Source organism: Rissa tridactyla, chromosome Z (assembly GCF_028500815.1).
Source record: "Rissa tridactyla isolate bRisTri1 chromosome Z, bRisTri1.patW.cur.20221130, whole genome shotgun sequence".
Taxonomy (NCBI): Eukaryota; Metazoa; Chordata; class Aves; order Charadriiformes; family Laridae; genus Rissa; species Rissa tridactyla.
In genome coordinates, this window is record NC_071497.1 from 19380535 (window position 1) to 19397188 (window position 16654).

Here is a 16654-nt window from a genome sequence, read left to right on the forward strand (position 1 = left end):
TATACTTCCTTGGGCAGTCCCCAGGCTGGGACATGGCATCCATATTATCTTTCATCTGCAACTTAAACCTGACTTGTGGCAGTCTACAAAACCCCTCTGGCCTTGCAACAAGTCATGACAGGGATTTTCTTAACAGGATGCTGGGACTGTTTCTCCCTGACATTGTGTCTGCAAGCTGTGCGGAGGTTAAATGGAGTGATGGGGTGTGCTTACCTAAGTAGGGCTGCCCCTTTGCAGGCACCAAATGTGTTCCTTCAGGCACATAATGCAGACAGTGTTAGTCGTGAGACTGTATGGTTGGGATGGGGAAGACAGGGAAGGAGGGAAAGGCTATTTTATATGGCACTGATGCTAGGCCAGCAAAATTATTAAAAATCTGACGAGGACACAGGAGGCAGGGGAATATGTGATTATTATAAGGTAGCCCCCTGCTTAAGGAACACCCTGTCTATGAATTTAAGGTGTGTATTTGCGTTTTACAGTATTGTCTGGTAAGAGGGACAATGATCACTCATGGTGTTGGGCAGACACTCCAGTAACGAGCACATTCTCAGAAGAATCAGAGCCAGCTTTGAAATCAGTGGGAGCAGCGAATCCCAAATTACTGGCATAATTTTCTTTCCAAGATCAAGACCTGATTTTGCCCTGAACTAGTCATTTGACATAGTCTGAAAAACCACTATCTCAAATTAGCTTAAAACCGCTATGAGAAGAGCCTGTGTAAGGAATAGGCTGTCGCGGCACTGTCATAGGCTCTGTCACCTGTGTAGATTTTGGGAAGGCTGGCAGTGGCCCACATGCACCAGCCTCCTATTCAAATGTAATACTATTAAGCCTTTCCTAATGTATGTGCCTGTTCAGCCCTCCATCTCTGAGGAATCCCAACCACTGTTCAGTAGCAGCAGTGGGGTCCTCCAAGAGGGCTTTGGGGATAAAAAAATAAATTAAAAAAAAAAATTAGAAGGCTTGAAACTTACTCACAGTGTTGTGAAATCCTAGAGAAAAGGCAGCAAGGCTTTTAAGAAGCTGGATCCAACGAGAAAGAAACTCAGAGAAACTACTGATTTTCTTGACTGTTGCTGGAGTTTTTAACAAATCAGGATGAGAAGGCAAGTAGTGAGATTTTATAGACAGTAAGCTGAAGGATAACTGCAGTCTTCGGAGAAGCTGCTTTTTGAAAATAATGCAGATTTCACACCAGACTGCAGAAAGAAGGAGAATTCTCAAAAGGATTTTTTCAATGAACTTCATATAATGATTCAGATTTACTTTGTAGTATTCATAGAATCATAGAATCACAGAATGGTTTGGGTTGGAAGGGACCTTAAAGATCATCTAGTTCCAACCCCCTGCCCTGGGCAGGGACACCTCCCACTAGACCAGGCTGCTCCAAGCCCCATCCAGTCTGGCCTTGAACACTTCCAACCTCCAAATCTCTCACCACCCTCACAGTAAAGAATTTATTCCTAATATTTAATCTAAATCTACCCTCTTTCACCTTAAAACCATTACCCCTTGTCCTATCACTACACTCCCTGATAAAAAGTCCCTCCCCTTCTTTCCTGCACGGATTCTTATATTTTAATTATATTTACTTGTTGTCATACAGTAATTGAAATCAAGAATAGGAAGTGTGGAAAAGACTGGTAGAAGGGACAGACTAACCTTTGTCAAGCTCTCTAGGTGTGTTAGGTTAAATAAAGAAATTGACTAGAAATAAAATGTTAGAAAAGATACAACTACAGTAAGTAGACTGCCCTCCAAAAGAGGAGCCTGGAAACCAGGAGGAGTTTTCAGAGGAGAGTCTATAGCAAAAACAGGGAGTATGCACAGCTGCTAACAATGTCCAGTACCTGAAAAACTCTCCAAGAGATGCAGAAAGATGTAAATATTTTGCAATAATTTGTTGTCAAGATTAAAAGAAGCAAAAGAAATGGTGTATCTTTATCAGTGTATCTTTAGCAGCAGAATAAAACTACCTGTGGACCCTGTGGAATACCAAATGACTGTCCAGGGATTCCTCATGCCAGAAGCATTCCTCTAGTCATGAGGAAGATGCTCAAACCACAGTTAAAGCACCCTTTTACACTAGAAGTAAGAACAGAAGATTCTATTAGTTATGATATGTAAGAAAAGAGGGTGACAGATTCTGGCTGTGGTAATCAATTATGTCACATTTCTTCTGATATATTCTTTGTGGTAGAAGCAAATTAGAAACCCACAATATCCCTAGGAAAGGAGAAATAAATGGGCGTGCCTCCCAAAATACAGTGTCTGGTTTTTTTACCCCCAGATGTTACTCTATGATTCAATAATAGGGTGCAAACAGGGAAATAAAGATTGATGAGGCATCTGATAAGGTGAATGCTTTCAAAAGTATTTGACAATTGTATTTGAAAATTATAGGCTTTTATAACCTAAGTGATTTTCTTAGATTATCCAGTCTCAGAAATAATGAGGAATAGATTTGCAGCAATTACAGCAAAAGATGAGACATCCCAGTAAGGCATCTGGGGAAGTACAGACTGAGCCCCTTATTACTAGCTCAATTCAGAGAGAGATACCACTGATGACTTACTACTTAAAGTAATAAAACGATGTCAGCAAGTATTATAGCAGGCTTCAGAAGAATATGTGGAGGTCACATGGTATAACAAACTGTAAAAGAAAGGTCTGTAGAGAGAGAGAAAAAATATAAGAAGTACAAAACCGGTAAAAAACAGTAAAGTGGATGAATGCAGTTCTGGACATGCATAAGCCAAACCCTAAAGTAAGTACATTCTTACAAAGATAATGTTATAATGTTGTGTCATTAGCCTGAAATTACATTATCAGAGACTCTAATAACAAATCATGTCAGAGCACACCATAAATCTATATTTTTCAAGCATAAAATATTAAAATCGATGTGTCTACTAATAGTTCGTTTTAAGTGGCCAGGATTTTAAACAAATAGTGGAGGATTAAAGAATTAAATTTGAGAAACATACATTCCCAGATATTATCCACTGAACTGTCTACTGGAAAGTATGATAAAAGAGCAAACAGATTTTCCAAAGTTTAGCCTTTGACAAAGGACTCAAGCTTGGCTCTGCTGAACTTCAGTTTTTTAAGTGCCTTAAAATACAGACAATCACCAGCAGAGCTGTTAATTAACATGAAACAGTAGCCAGAAATCTTTCTTTAACGAAGACAGCAAAAAGCATAATTGACCCAAATTAATTAAAAACCTAATTAAAATGCAAAGAAAAGTAAAATGGCTGGGGTTCCAGGATGCTAAAGCCTCAAGATGGTATTTACATGCACAGCAGTATGTGGTAGGCTCAAAGAGCTATCATTGTTGAGGAAACTGCTCACATCCTGGTGAAACATAAGCTTTTGAATGACGATCTTTCAGGGAAAAGCTGCCATTTCCCCTTTTCTTTATCTTTAGTGGGAGATATGAAGGAGGAACATGTAGCAGTGAAGTAAACAAAAAGTGGAACAAGTGTAGCGATCTGTTTCTACCAGGTCTCACTTGGAAAAAGGAGTCAGCAGCTGCAGCAAGGGCCTCTTGGGGATGTGCTTCCTCAAACACACTCTTGAAAGAGTTCCTAAGCAATTTCAAGATGCTTAATATTGAAAGTGCTTGTAATATAAAAGGTTGTAATACAAAATTGCAAGGTTGAAGATTTTTTTGCTAATGTCAAGGGTAAGCTCACCATCATTAAGAGTAAGCAAGGACTAGGTTCAAATGACCATGGTGCCACAGGATAATCCAGGTGAGGAGGGAGCTTGGGAGCTTGCTCCCAGCAGGGTCAGCCATGGGGTCAGACCAAGCTGCTCAGGGCGGGAGGGAGCCTGCACAGCCACCAGGCAGCCTGTGCCACCACACGCCTCTCCTCCTGGGGAAAGGTTTCCTTACAGCCAGTCCCAGCCTCTCCTGTCCCTGACCCATCCACTGTCCCCCTCTGAAAGAGCCCGGCTCCCTGGCAGCCCCCTCTAGGCATGGCAGCTGCTGTTAGGTGCCCTCAAGCCACCCCTTGTCCAGGCGGAACAAACCCTGGTGCTCCAGCCTCTGCGCACAGCGCTGGAGCAAGCTGGGAAGCCAACAGCATGTCTTCTGTAGGTCCCATCGATGGAGTCTCTCCCATCTGCTGTAGTGTCTTCAGTCAAATTTGAACTGTGAGTCTGCTATGGGTCTACTTCCTTAAGAAGCTTGAAACTTCCCCATATTTGCCTTGTAAACACAGAAAGCTTTGTGAAAAAAAGAAAATCCAAAGGATAAAAGTAATTCGTGCATGTACGGACCTGTAGTTGAGAACTTGGAAGCGCCTTGCTGAACACACCTAAAATAATCACACCCTATCACTTCCCACGACAAGTGTTATCTGAAGTACAGAGGAATTAAAAGTCCTGTGCACAACACTGCGGCCCATAGAGTAAAGAGAACTGCTGTGAAATAATAGGACAAGATGGCTCAGTGCTTTTCCACTGAGATCGGTAAGAAAAATCAGCATGCACTTCAGTGAAGAGAGGGAAATAGGCTGGAAGGAATAAACCTCCTGCATGTTCCAGGCCAGCTAAGGTGACATCCCCATGGAAAAAACCAAAATAAATCACAAAAGCAACAGCACCGGGTCTGCACAATACTGAAAGAAAAGAGACTTAGCAGCCAAATAACACAAATACTGCAATTAGCGCAGCTTGTGGCTGCATGATATTATACAAAGCTGCACATTTTAGAGTTTTCTGCAGTTTGAGCTGTGTCTGACAGGGATTTTTCTGCTGTGTATCTGAGAGATCACATGCAGCCAAGGTCTTTGTTATGGTGCTGCCACCTAAAGTTACGAAACAGAGAAAGAGCAAGCAGTGGCAATACATCCATTTTGTGTGCCCTTCTCAGCTGTAAAATTAATAAAAGACCTTCTGTGTTAAAAAATTCTGTGTTGATAGGAACAAAGGCGCCAAATTCATAGATAGCTTGTAAAGGGTTTATCTTCAGTTTGTCTTGTTTCGCACACAGCTTGTTTACTAGAGTGCAACAGAAGCTTTGTTGGTGTGATGTGTGCACTGCAGAGTCAGAAAGGTGTACATTAAATTGTTGGGAACATGCATTTACACCACTGTCAGGTGCTCAGCATGTGCATTACACCGAATAAGCTCCTTTATGGAGAGGTAGAAAAGTGTAGGCCGTTTTTAATGGAGAGCAGCTAACTGTGAAATAATCTAGTTTGTATCAACCTTTACGTCACCTGATTTTGTCCCGTGCCCGCGGCCCGTTGGTAAGGAGATTGAAAGCAGCAACAAAGGGAGCTGTGTATGAGCCTGAGCAGACGTGACAGGCAGGTTTATGCTGCCGGCAGCGGCTGCAGTGGGGCCTCTCAGCAAAGCACTGGAAGGTATGTTTAAAAAATCCATATCTTAATAAGGGCACCTGTGGATAAATTTAGTGTCCCAGCCATCTTGGGCCAAGAGCTCACATATTTCACTTAACAGTGGTAATGGAAGAGAAGGGGCACACTTCTCTCTTTACTCAGTTAATTTATTTCTGTCCACTGTGCCTTGTGGTAGTCTCCTAATGGGGCTGTTACCGAACATTTGCAATAAACGGGCGACAAATACCATCTTTAGAGGGCACTAGTGAGCTTTTCACCCTGCTGCATCGGTGGGCTCAAAGGTATATTGTCTCACAAGGTGTTTCACCAATATTTATGTACTTCAGTATTCATCAACTTCACACCCCAAGTCAGACGGCACTTATCTGACATACATAAAAGAAGGTCATATTCTTATATGGTATATATTTGGTATCTGTGAAAGACTTTGGAAAATTCATAGATCTGTCTCTCAGTTCCTTCTTCTAATCAGTAAATGAAATTCACACTTGACTGAAACTTAGATCACTTGCCTTAGGAAGAAATTAAATTATTTGTAGACATTTTTCTCATTAGATTTCTCCAAAACTGATAAAATTAGCAGCTGATACATTTAGTGCATGATTTGCATTATGCTTTCATTTCCATTTTTCTTCCTATCATCTGACCAGTGGACATTATACAATTGTGCAGCAAATCTGTTAATTTTTCCTTTTTTTTTAACGAAGCTTTAAATTTCTCCCAATTATATTATTTTATTTAATACAATATTATGCAAAGTGGGCTTATAACCATGAATATTTCCCAAACCTAAAATGCATGTATCTTTATGCAATGTATCTTCATAAAAAGAAAGAAGTGATAGCATTTAAGTTAGGACTCCATAAATTCAAAGCTTTCATAACTAAAACCAGTTTATAATTAACGTGTAAGTTACAAAATATGAAATATGAACACTTCATTTTTTCCCCCAGAAATATCTATAACCTTTGGTAAAATGGGTACATTCCTTTGTTAAAGAGTTCTGTGGGGGGGTTAATTTTTTTTTGACCCTTCTTTGCTTACAGTTTTATAAGTTATTGAAGATGACAGTTGTAAAACTATGCAAGCAGTACTGAAACCAAGATATAATACTTCACTGGCACTTTCCTGAGGACTGTTATTTTTAATTACCTGTGTATCAACCATTCAGTGGAAAATTACAGTTGTCACAGTAAATCTCATCTAGCTATGATCAAAACCAAATTGATGATTTTAATGTTTCTGATATATTGTCTCATATTTTCTGTTGCTTATTATATACCACATTAAAATAATGAAATATTGATTTGTCAGATAGTCATTAATGCAAAAACTGTAATGCTACATCAAGGAAAAAAATCCACTTTATATTAGACAGTACTTCTGATGTAATACGGAAACAATGTGAACTCTTAGAATGGCAAAAATCTTGTAAACCAAAGGTTTGCAGCTTTTGGTTGAATCATCTAGCAATGAAATAATTAAAGATTCATATCTCCTCATATTTCAAGTAATCATTGCTGATTGCTATGCTTGCTGAAAACGTGCCAAGTAGCATGCATTAGTGATGATTCATGGTCTCTTTCTTTCCTGCACACAAAAACACACACATGTGGACGCACACATATGTACACACATACTCCCAAAAAGGTAAACAGGCCTATTTAATACTTACGTGGCAGTCAAGAGCAGGAAACAATTTCCTAGATTGAACTGCCACTATTGGGATTTTCAGTGCTGATTATTTATTTATTTTTGTTGTTTTCCTCTCTGGACTGGTATATTTAAACACAGGATGTAATTATAGATTATTTCTGATTACTATCAATCTTACTTCTCTCTCCTCCTGAGGTGAGGCTGAGTCTTTCTATTTTTATTTAAGAAGAAGACAAAGTAAGCTGTAAAAGCAAACATAAAATGTGTATCAGGCTTCTCCTTTGCCTTGTGACTGTATTTGCTACCTTTTTCTTTGCAAAGCCCCCCCCAAAAAATAGAGATAATATACTTGATGTAAATGTCAAACAAAAATTCCTTGTAGACATTGGTATTGACAAAGCACTATGCCTTATTTATCAGTGCCACTGAATTTCAGTGGCCTTTGCAATGGAAGTTCAGCAGTTAACATACAGATTAAGACACTGGAATTACAAAAGAGAAATTTATTTCATTTCCTCCAAAATGTGTTTAAGGGCATCATCTCTACAATACAGCTGTCTACCCCAACCAGTTAACATTTTTTTACATGTCAGTTAACTGTATTTATTGAATAAAGCTCTGCACAGATGTTTTTTATTTGCCCTGTTGGCATTTTGAGTGGTTCAAGCAGATTTTCTGTTTTTAAATGATTTCCTGAAAACCTGTCAGAGTAAAGTCCTTACAAAAAATATGCCTAGTCTGGAAAAAAAGACTGAAACAGCTTGCCTGGATCTAAGTCTGTATATACAAAGGGATTTAGTGTATCAAAGCAGAGCAGGACACTGCTTCTTGTTGGCTGTTGTTATTTCATTTCACTCTCTTAGGTTTGGTTCCGTCTCAGGTGTGCGTTTCTGGTACAACAGGATCCCTTCTGTTCACACATGCATGGAAAATACCTTATTACTTGCTTTGTAGGGGTAGAACAACACTGTGGAAAATGGACCTTCCAGGTTTTATACAGGCCCTGCCTCGCACAATATTTCCCCATTGCCTGGCTAAGTCCTACAGGACTATTGCAATACAAGCAATAAACAGTAAAAACCAAGGCCCAAGCAAATAAAACATGATGAGCTTCCTTCTCATCCACCATCCGTATATGCCAGGAAAACCTTCCTGCTGTTGTTCCCACATAAGCTGCCACACAGGCAGCTGCGTCTGCCTCTGCCTCTGGCGTCTGCCCCAGTAAATGTGACAGTTTATCTTCCCCCTTTCAGTGATGCTGCTGCCTGCTCCACCAAACAGCTATCAATGTACGATATCAGCAACATCAAATAGCACTTTATCTTATCAAAACACCTGAGGTAATTCTCTGCCATAGTTATTCTGCGTAGTCCCTTTTTTTCCCCTACACGTTACATTTAAATGCACTTTTGCCATTCTACCTGCTAATGGGAGCTAGGACAGACAGGAAACGCTGCGGTTGCCCATGGCAACTCTCATCTGTGAAATTAAATCGTTTATTCAGCGAAAATATTTCCTGATGAGTCTCTGCAACGAAATATTAAAATTCACATGCAAACAAAGAATATATTATACCACAAGAAGAATCAAACTTTAAATGGAAGAATACATGATATTTCTTAGAGCTGCTCTGTTAACACATGGTTTCTGCAATCAGACTTTTATTCTAGCGCTTTGGGGTGTTGAGCACCCTTAACTTTCACTAGAAACTCATTGAATATAACAGGATTAAGGCCTAAATGCTTTAAAAAGCTCCTGGTACCATTCAGTTGCTCAGACAGGGATTAAAACTACTGCAGGCAGTAGCACAGTGGTAAATATTGACTCAGCAGTAAATAAAATCAGTCCATTGAGGTAGAGTGTACAATATGTGGTGGAGGAAGACTCATGAGAAAGCGTTATCACTCTTGGCAGATTAAACAGTTTACATCACAAAACCACATGCTGTTTCAGGAAAGTCACAGTCTTCATAAAACACAGTGACGCTTTACACTTACAGCAAAATTTAAACAAGGAATTTTAAAAAAAATCTGTTCAAAACCTTGTTTTCTTTAGTTGCAAAACAGATGAAGTCTAGTACTGATGGACAACCCACCAGCCTTTAATATGTGTTAAAATGTTAATGTGTAAATTTTAGATCCTGTCAACAACTTTGGTAAAAAATCTTAGAATTTATTATTTATAAAATGGAGGATGTTTCAATACCATTCTCTCCTGTAAAAACACAAACACTTTACTACCAGTTAAAGTAAAACAAATGACATACATGTGATCAAGTGATGAGAAAGATGGCCTTGTTAAGTGTGGTTAGTTCCACTCCAAATCAGTAACTGAAATGCCATTTTCTACTGAGCGTATAGCAGCCAAATGCAAGTATACCACCAGGCTGAAATGCTAGTGTTTTATTAGTCTGAGATCCATTTTTTTTCATGTTTCTACAGTGCTATGAATATGCCATCAAATGGTGGAAGGAATTTGCAGCAACACAAAGATGAGCTCTCCTTGATTTTATTGCTCTTGCTCTCTCTGCTCTGCTTTGGGGGATAAAAACAATATAAAGAAGGTAATATTAATACTAAAAAAGCAAGTAGGCCTAACTGGTCAGGCACCTTGCATATGTGTATATGAACACCATATCCGTTACTGAAATGTAGCAAGCAGAAAAAGAAACAACTCCTGAGCTTTCCATGTGTACCACTAAAACTGCTGGCAAGAGAACAGAACGTCTGAGACTACCGCATGAAGTGGCTGTGAGGTAAGAGGGGCTGTGTGCATTTGAGGGGAAAATGATTTATGTTTGAGTTACACTGCAACAGGAGAGAACAATAGGCTGGTGTGTTTCATATTTTTCTTTCCCAGTACTTGAATGGCCAACTGCTTAAATCTGTCTATAGGTACGGGTTAATGACCCATCCTCTGTCACAATCTCACGCCACCCTCCCATGAGGATAAAATCTAACCATAAAGAACCTTAAAGAGGTAAAAGGTTGAAAAAATAGCATAAAATCTCTTTTTTCAGGCTAGCCCTTGAGCATCTTAAACCATTTTAAAGGTCTATATGTAAACATAAGTATGTGATAGATTTGTGGAGATATGCTGATACTGAATTTGGAAACATATATCCAAACCCTTGATATAAACATGAAAAGAACAGTAAAGTGATTGCATTATACCTCAGACAAGTTTGTTAGGGACAGCTCTAAAGGGTGTCACCCTTTTAAATATGATATGGAAAACATACATGAAAGTTCAAAATATATAATAGAATACTCTTCATTAGAAAAGACTGGCAGTATGAATAGAATATTTATTAAGTGAATGTGGAGTCTGTATATTTATTTACATATCATTTAATATTTCACTGTAAACTAAAAAATAAATATTTGGTATTATACTCAACCTGAAATTGACAGTAGCTCTGAAAGAAGAATAGACTTACTGAATAATTTAGGGTTTACATAAAAAGGACAAATATATTCTAGTAAATCATACTGCATAATGCATATTTCAATACCCTTTAATGTGAATTTCAAGTAACAGACTATACACGGGCAGCCTAATCAGAGTTCAATGCCAGCAGGTGAGCTGTCAGAACTTCACCAAGGCCAGATGGAGTCTCCCGGGTCTACAGAAAGAACAGACCAACTAAAAGGGCATCATGCTAATTCCCAAGTGAGTTGGAAGCAGCCAGATCACCACTGGCCTTACCCAGTCATTGTTGAGAATGTGACAAGAAACAGGGTTGCTGTCTTAGGTGGAAAAAAAAGAAAAGAAAAAAAAAGAAAAAAACCCTAAATGACTGTGCAACTAAATAATCAAATCTTAGGTGAACTTTATTTTGAACTAGCCTGTTGTGGATGTGCCATCCCTGGAAGTGTTAAAGGCCAGACTGGATGGGGCTTTGAGGTCACCTGGTCTAGTGGGAGGTGTCCCTGCCCATGGCAGGGGGTTGGAACGAGATGATCTTTAAGGTCCCTTCCAACCTTAGCCATTTTGTGATTCTATGATCTTTGTATGGGTGGAGAAAGCCTGGCTCAGTCATTTCCAGGATACTAACTACTGCACTGCGGCACAAAAAGTACCCTGTGCACAATGAGACTGATGACATTTGAAAACTGACTGATGCATTTGGAAATTGGCACTGCGTAGCATTTGCAGTAAGACAGGATTCCTACATGCCATGCAAGATCACTCTCAACCACACGCTGCAGAGTCCACCAGCAGGTATATTGCACAGCGGCTGCACGCCGAAGCAGCCTGCCTGGCTGTCACAGCCCTGCTGTGGTGCAGCCCCGTGGCCTGGCAGCAGCCGTGAGAAACCTCTCCAGGGCCACCCTGCCACCCTCGCTCAAAAGATGAACTCCAGCTCAGCACCCTCAGGTGTCCTCGGCCCCCGCTCGCAGCCCTGCCCTTGGCTGGCCCGAATCCTGCTGGTCCCTGGAGGGAAGGAGTTAAATACACACCATCTCCACAGACGGCCAAGCCTGGAGCACCGCTGTCTGGAGCTCAGGGATAAGTAAACTGAACAGGAGGCAGGGGCAAATGGCCTGGCCCAGTCTTCCCACCAAGCTCTTTGGGTCTAGATGAACTGATGAGCACAAACTAAGTTTACTGATACAGGGATTGGTAAATAATGCAAAGAAAAAAAAATCCCAATTTGCATTTTCAAAATTACTAGTGATCACAAAATATTTTATAAATACGCAGGGAAAGAGTGGACAGTAAATGTATTATCCAACAGCCCTTTCATGATTTTCTTCAAAAGCAGATTTAATCTCAGTCTGTGAAGTGAATGTGAAACTCTGAATATGAATAGAAATTTTAAAAGCTTGTTAATTGCTAACTGTTAATTTGCAAGCCTGAAGTATCTAATAATGGTTGGCTTTTACCTTGGAAATAACTACCGAAGATACTCCGATCTTATAAAATGGAAGTATTACCAAAAGCCAAATAAAAGATGAATAAGTGAAAACATCTTTACTAATTTCTTGTAAGAAAGGATACCAGTCAGGATATATCTCCTTCACCAAGTAAAAGGTTATATCAGACCACTGAAGTGAAAGAAAATGTACTGCACTGTAAATATTAAGAGATGTGACAGCAACATGAGCTGTTACAAAATGTCTTTCACCAAATGAAAACAGTACAAAAAAAAGAAGCAAATATCACTCCAACCTGCAGGCGACAGCTATAAAACACGGGGTACTGAAGACATGAACAAAGCAAGCATTTTGCAAAGAAAGGCTTCACAAAGTGGTCAACTGTTTAGGACGCTAAGTGACAATGTTTATGTATTTATGCATTTCATGTTTCTCCAAGATGCCACGCTGTGTTTTGACTCTTTTTACACTGCTAAAAGTTGTAAAAGCTCAAGAAGAGAAGCGAGTACTTCCTCAAGTAATTCCCAGTGTATGTACAGAAGGGGAACTCCAGGTCTTGGGGAGATCAGTAAGGGTTTTTTTCTCTTGACCTCACTGAGGTCAGACTTTTGCCATGGGTATTCACAAACCAAAGAGACCCTGCAGAAAGATCAAGGTCAACAAAGCCAAGGTCGAGGAGTATATGAGGTGGAACAGTTGTTCCTGGCTGCAGCGCATTGTGCATTGTTTTCATAAGAAGCAAGTTAAAATATAATTAATTCCGTACGATAAATTATTTCAGAGGAAAAAAAAATGTTACCTGCCTGTAGGTTATTATTAAGAAATCAGGGAAGAAACCAAAGTTTTCTAGCACTGTAGACAAACTCTAAACAAGCCACTTAAAATGACAGCTTCTTTCAAAGCTGCTTGTATATCATTGACCTAAGCGAGCTCACTGCTGTTAATGAGTGACTCATGGATGTTTATTGTACAGAAAGAACACAAAGTATGTCATTGTACTTGTGCAAGTGAAATAATTTACAAATATACATCAATTTTCTACTGCATTACACTGAAGAATATTGTTAATATGGATTTGCTTTGCAGAGGTGCAATTTTGAATTTAGAAGAGACTTGTGGGAGCATAATTTAAAATTCTCATTTGGACTTTCCTCCGACATTATTAGGGAAGTAAAAGCAGGATTTACTAATGAAAAAAAGCATATGTATGTACTTGGTATTGCTTTTTGGAGCATTCAAAGGCCTTGTTATTGAAAAAGTAATGCTTTGGTCAGTAACCAAAAAGCAGTAAATCAGTCACTTCCAAGCGCTTCTATGCACGCAAAAATGCTGAAATTCTGGCAGACTTTCAGAACAGCCACAGCCACTATATGCTAAAATATTGGGAAGTGATAGTCTTTCTTGTCTTCTTCTATTCTGATATTGAGAATATTTTGTATAGTGCCCCTTTAAAAAGACAAAGGCAGGGACTGAGTGATCATGTTCAGCAGCGCTTGTGAATGACACAAGTCATCAGCTTGTGAGAAGAATTACAGTTCCTGAAAGACTCAAAGAAAGAAGATTTACTGATGTTAGGGGTCAAAACAATGGAAAGGAGCTTGCGATGGTATTTTGTAATCTCATAGGGCAAACTCAATGCGTTTTCTGTTTTTTAGATACTTCTGAGTGAAAGGTGAAACAAAGGGCTTTTGGGGAAAAACTGTTTACTGAGAAGGTGAGAAAAATCTGCAAAATGAACAAAAAGCACAGGAAACAATTTAATAACCACCATAACAGGTGGTTATTAGCTTTCTGAGATTTTTTTTTAATCTTCCAATAACTGTCAAGTTTTGAAATTCTGAGCAAAACCAACATATGTTTTTGTCAACAATACATAAAGTATAAATATAGAAGTATAAATATACTTTTAATTCCATTGAATCATTTTAAGCTTTTTTTTTTAAATGCCTGCAGTATGAAATTGCATAGGCCAGAGCTGAAATGTGTCAGTGTCCAACAGTGCATTCACTTTGATATTATAACAAAACGTACAGCGCATAATTTGTCTGTAGCTCAATTCACAGATGTTGCAAGATAAGTGAGAATGGGCACCAAAGTGAGGGATGTGTGCCCAGGTCCCCCTTCTGGTGGCTGCCCGTGCCGTCCCCCTGGATGAGAAGTGGAAGAGGCACAGCAGCAGTGTTAAGAATCAGCAGCAAGGATTGAGAGCTCCCGCACTACAGCTCACTGCTGACAGCAGATGCGGGAAGGGGAAAGTAGTGCCCCGTGGATACAGGTGCATGTGCCTGGCATGTCATTACATAGGCTCTTTCTCTATCTACAGAGGACAGAATAAAAGGTAATGTCCTTTCTCTTATGAAGTAAGCCAAACATGTTAATCTGAAGAGTAAGACCAAATCTAGTTAGGAAGGAAATGCAAGTTCCGTATTTTCTTACCATATCAGCATGTTAGAGTGTGTCAGTTGTAAACATATATTGTGTTGTAATTAGATGTAGATTAAAAAGCATTTATCAGTAAAACTCTTCCTTTCATTCTTTTACTTGGTGTCCTGAGTTCCCTCTTCTTCCTCAATTCTTCACCTTCCTCAGACTGGTGTCTGGGATTGCTGCCTACTGTTAGTCTGCTATCTTGTCGTACTGCAAATCATATGTACTTTACACCTGTGGAGTGAATAAGACTTGAAGAATCAATCTAGTTCTGCAGGTTCTCTGACCATTTTTGTCCAGTGTATTCCAGAGCAGTCCTTGTGGGAAGAAGTATCAGCTGGCTGCAACCAAAGCCAGAGTGGTTCACAGTCTGAACCCAGAAGCAGACATCCATGCTGAAAATCATAAGTAAGGGCCTCTTACTGTTTTCAGTGATAATTCACTTTCTTAGTTAGAAACCAATGAAAATATTTTTTAAAAATCCACTAAGGTTCCTTTATGAGATTCTGCAGCTGGCAGAAGGATAAGATCACTTATCAGTGATCGGCATTCCTGGCAAGGGTAAGATCACCATTCATTGATAGGATAATTTCATAAGCTTTTTAATACTTTGCAAAACAAAAGTGATTAGGGTGGTAGGAGCTTATAACCAGCATAAGAAAACCATGGCTCTTTGAAGGAATGTCTATATACACACAGTGACAAATCTGATGAACTTTTCCCACATCAGAAAGGCTTTAGAAAATAGGAGAAATCTTTCTTTCATTTACATGAATTGTTGCAGCAACCAGTGTTATGGTGAGATGCTTTTCAACCTGCTTTTCAAAGGATGCTAGGCTTATATTTATTAAAATAATGTGTGAGAAACCATGCCCAAAAGGTTGGCCTTGCTTACACGAGGACTGGACAAGTAACACAGGATGAAAAGGCATTGCCGTGTACAGATATGTAGTTCACCTTATAAATTTTGTGGGATGTAATACACAAAGTTATGCCTATACATCATGAAATGATTTTGATTTTGTATTATTTCTTGAAACAGATAGTGGGCAGAAAGAGGGTCTAATATTTGATACTGGGATAATGTAGCGGCAAGAATGAAAACTGATGTTGGAGCTGTAATTTACAAAGGAAAACACAAGTAATGCTGAAGTTTCTATGAGAAATCGATGGAATACTAAAAACTAGTTACAGTGGAAAGAAATATTAATAACAAGACATAAAGTGCTTTCAGTGTAGCACAGAGAATGGCCATGATGTCTCATAATTGGGAGATACCTCCATCTTCCAGGCCATTTTGAAGTTACACAGAATCACAGAATCACAGAATGGTTCAGGTTGGAAGGGACCTTAAAGACCATCTAGTTGCAACCCCCTGCCCTGGGCAGGGACACCTCCCACTAGACCAGGCTGCTCCAAGCCCCATCCAGCCTGGCCTTGAACGCTTCCAGGGATGGGGCATCCACAGCTTCTCTGGGCAACCAGTTCCAGTGTCTCACCATCCTCACAGTAAAAAATTTCTTCCTGATATCCAATCTAAATCTACCCGCTTTCAGTTTGAGGCCGTTGCCCCGTGTCCTATCGTTACATTCCCTGATAAAGAGCCCCTCCCCATCCTTCCTGTAGCCCCCCTTTAGGTACTGGAAGGCTGCTATAAGGTCTCCTCGGAGCCTTCTCTTCTCCAGGCGGAACAACCCCAACCCTCCCAGCCTGTCCACAGCAGAGGTGCTCCCGCCCTCTGATCATCTTCGTGGCCCTCCGCTGGACCCGTTCCCTGGTCGGGCTGATCTGAGGACCCTCCTGTCATCTGAACGTGCAGGTTACACCGTGTGTCGCTCTTGGGCCTGACTTATCTCGTGGGGCCAAACCGGCCTCCACTAATCCCGCTCTTAAATGGCACGTAAAGCAACATCCATCCTAGATAGCTCCAGTTTTCTTTTTTATCATGTTACGAGGAAGGTGAAAAAAACGGTTGCCTACAGCTAATCTGGTGTCCGAGGAAAATGTCTTCTTCGTTTCCCAAGTCTCAGGGAACCACGTCTGCCATTGCTAGATGCTCCCTCTTGTAACGGCCTATGGAACGGCTGTGGCCGAGTCCCCCCGTTTGTGTAATTACGTGGGCTATAAGGCGCTGCGTTTGGGGTTACTGACTCTTGCCAAGGTTACCGACTCCCGTGTCCGCCCCAGCAAAGCGGAAGGCCCGGCAGCAGGCTTGGCAAGCGTCGAGTGCCCCTCCTGGGTCAGCCACACCGACCGCCTTTGCCAGCCGGCCGAGGCTGCATTTCCCACAAAAAAGTTAAACTCACCACCTCA